Source organism: Orycteropus afer, unplaced genomic scaffold (genome assembly GCF_000298275.1).
Source record: "Orycteropus afer afer isolate SDZICR_OR568_19922 unplaced genomic scaffold, OryAfe1.0 scaffold00359, whole genome shotgun sequence".
In the NCBI taxonomy this organism is placed as follows: Eukaryota; Metazoa; Chordata; class Mammalia; order Tubulidentata; family Orycteropodidae; genus Orycteropus; species Orycteropus afer.
In genome coordinates this window covers 1,166,536-1,170,530 of record NW_006921946.1, presented here as the reverse complement: position 1 = coordinate 1,170,530, position 3,995 = coordinate 1,166,536, and positions in this window count along the sequence as shown.

The following is a 3,995-nucleotide window of genomic DNA, read 5'->3' as shown; positions in this document are numbered from 1 at the left end:
ATATATATATATATATATATATATATATATATATATATCTGGCGGCATAGTGCCTAAGGCATTTGACGGCTAAGCAGTAGTTTGGCAGTTCAAACCCACCAGCCACACCGTGGAAAGAAGACTGGGTAATCTACTTCCATAAAGATGTATTGCCTCGAAAACCCAAAGGGGGTCCCTCTGAGTCAGACTTGACTCGATGGCAGTGAGTTTGGGTTTTTTATACATAATGTTGTTAGGTGCATGGAGTTGTTTCCTACTCATATCTACCCTATGCACAACAGAACAAAACACTGCCCAGTCCTGCTCCAACCAGCAGTTCTTTGTTGTGCTTGAGCTCCTCCTTGCAACCACTGTGGCAACCCATCATTGAAGATGTTTCCCTTTTTCTCTGACCAACCACTTTACCAAGCATGATATCCTTCTCCAGGGAATGGTCCCTTCTGACATGAGCAAAGTAAGTGAGATGAAGTCTGGCCATTCTCACTTCTAAGGAGCATCCTGGCTGCCCTTCTTCCAGGATAGATTTGTTCATTCTTCTAGCAGTCCATGGTACTTTCAGTATTCTTTGCCAACACCACAATTCAAATGCATCAGTTCTTCAATCTTCCTCATTCATTGCCCAGCTTTCACATGCATATGAGGCAATTGAAAACGCCATGGTTTGGGTCAGGCACACCTTAGTATTCAAAATGACATCTTTGCTCTTCAATACTTTAGAGCAGTCTTTTGTAGCAGATTTGCCCAGTGCAATATGACATCTGATTTCTTGACTGCTGCTTCCATGGGTGTTGATTGTGGATCCAAGTAAAATGAATCTTTAGTAGAGACCCAGCAGCCTGATGGAGGCAATGACACAAAATGTGTGTAATATAACCAAGCCCTTCTTTTCTGATTCCTTGTTCAGTTGGGACCTTATTCATTTTATCTGATGTTCCAGTATTCTGCCCACAGAGAGAAAATACACTGAACTTATTTATATTAGTATTAGGTCCACTTGGCAGTTATATTTTTCATTGTAAATTAATTACTCGCCTGATCTATAGATCAGTCACTTGGTTGCTTCATTAGCATAAGTGGGCATTCCCAAATCCAATCTATTTTGAAAACAAAAGCAAATCAACCAACAAATAAGCAAACAAAAAAACATTTTTATTGAGTGGATTCCAACTCACAGTGACTCTATAAGTGTGTAGAGCTGGCCCATAGCATTTCCAAGGCTACAAATGTTATGGAAGCAGACTGCCACATCTTTCTCCCATGAAGCAACTGGTGGGTTCAAACCACTGATCTTTCAGTTAGCAGCTGAATGCTCAACCACTGTACTTTCAGGGGTCCTTATCAATTCTGAAACACAGGATCATTCAAATTCTGAGTTTCCTAGGCTGAGATACAGTCTCTGGTCTTCAATGCTCTCAGCAAAATAAATATTACCTGGGCATTAGACTGTTAAGCAGAAGGCTGGCAGTTCAAACCCACCAGACACTCCTCGGGAGGAAGGTTGGGCAATCTACTTCCATAGTGATACCACCTCAGAAACCCAAGAAGTGTTCACTATGAGTTGGATCCAACTCAACGACAGTGTGTTTGGTTTTTGATTTTGGTGAGATTAAGTGATAGCCACTTCTGATGTCTTAAATCTATTGCTTATTTTAATCTTCAGACATCAACACCAAACTTGAAGAGTGGTGAGCTAAGGTGGTGCCTTTTTCTTCTCCATTTGGAAAGTGAGATAATAGGTACAAAGAACTGAGGTGACAGAGGTGAGTTCTAAATGACTCAGAAGAGCTGATTACTAGGATCAAGTCTATATTTAAAATAATATTCTTAAATAACAATGCTTGTATCCTCCCCCATACACTTATTCAAAGATATTATTATTTATTCTTTTGTATGAATAAAAATTGAAGAGTAGGTTTTACAGTTTAATAACTCAGAGCTGAATAAGCATCTGAGGGTTGGGAAGGGCACATAAAATTATAAGATAATTGAACAGAGGCTAGATGTTAAATTATCTGAAATTTACTTTAAAGAATTTAAAGCAATGGGATATGTATATATGTAAGTTAACTTTAGAGGCATTGATGGTTCAGTGGTAGAATTCTCACCTTCTATGCTGGAGACTAGGAGCTCTGGTGGTGTAGTGCCTAAGACATTTGACTGCTAACCAGAAGTCTGGTGGTTCAAACCCAATAGCCACTCGGTGAAGCAATATTGGGCAATCTACTTCTATAAAGATTTATCACCTCTGAAACTCAATGGGGGTCATTATGAGTCAGATAGATTACCCAACCTTCCTTCTGAGGAGTGGCTGGTGGGTTTGAACCACCAACCTTCTGGTTAGCAATCAAATGCCTTAGGCACTGTACTACCAGAGCGCCTTAGAAATGGTGTATAAGGACCTACAATACATAAAAAAATTTCAACCCAGTGCTGGATCCTATTATTTAAGGATACTGAGAATCTCACTCAAGGATTGTGGACCTGAATACTGACTGAAAAACTAGCTGAATTCTGCTGCTTGGAATAGTGTCACATTTGTCTTACATTATTGTTTCATGAAGAATGCTAGAGTGGCCACAAGAGGACAGAGAACTGGGACTCTTCTTGAGTGGAAAGAACAGCAAAGTTAACTGTTTTGGTTATAAATGTTTCCAAGGTGGCAGACTTGTTAAAACACATGCTTTAATTTTAACATCCCACCTGGTTGACATGGAAGGCATGGAAGAGGAGACCTGTAGTCCTCCCCCACCACTAAAGTTAGGTAGCTGCTGATACCTACTAAAAGAATCTCACAGTTATGAAGGACAAATTGCCTTCACTCACTCCACAGCACCAGGGTCCCAAATAAGAACATGCCCATTGTATGTATGTATGTATGTATGTATGTATGTATTATTTTTATTGTGATTTGGGTGAAAGTATACAGAGAAAACTCATTTTCCATACAGCAGTTTCTATATATTTTGTCTCATGACATTGACTGTAATTCCCCACAATGTAACAGCTCTCTTCCCACTTCTTCCCTGTAGTTACCTCTTCCCTGTGACCTTCTTTCCTATGCATTCCTGCCCCCTGAGCTATCTACCTGTGCAAATATTGCCCTTCTGTTCCATGATTGATTGTGCTAAGGAGTATATCTACCTGATATAAATGTTCACCCTATGTACCTGTCTATTGTTTGGCTGGAAGCCACAGGACTGAGTTCAATTCCAGACCTGAAGGGTAACTAGGGGCCATAGTCTCGGGGGAACATGCCCATTTTAGAATTTTAAGTACTGAACCAGATTCTATTCTAATTAATCACTGCCAACACCTGGACTAGGTAGGGAGCATGCGGATGTTATCAAAATTCATTTCTGTTGTTAAGATGCAGGGGTTGAATAATACGTTGGTCACCAGTAATGTCTTGCTTCTCATATTTTTGTTGCTCAAATTCTTTTCAGGAGTCATTATTTTCAAGGAATGAAAGCAAAATGCCAAAATTCCATTAGCTTTGTGTTGCTAGGGAACTAGTTGAAAGGATGCACATGCTGGTGTTCCCATCTCAGGCCTCAGAAATTGTGTGTCTCTGAGTCGGAATCAACTCAATGGCTTGTTGTTGTTGTTAGGTGCCATAGAGTCATTTCCGATGCATAGTAACCCAATGCATAAGAGAACAAAACACTACCCATTCCCTTTCCAGCTCCACAATCCTTGCTATATTGGAGCCCATGGTGGCAGCCACTGTGTCATTCCATCTCATTGACGTCCTTCCCCTCTTTTCCTCAACCATCGAACTTATCTAGCATGACATCCTTCTCAAGGGAATGGTCCCTTCTGACAACATGACCAAAGTAGGTGAGACAAATTCTAGCCATTCCTGCTTCCAATGAGCATTCCAGCTGCACTTCCTTCAGGACAGATTTGTTAGATCTTTTAGCAGTCCATGGTACTTTCAGCATTCTTCGCCAGCACCACAACTCAAAAGCATCAACTCTTCTTCGGTCTTCCTTATT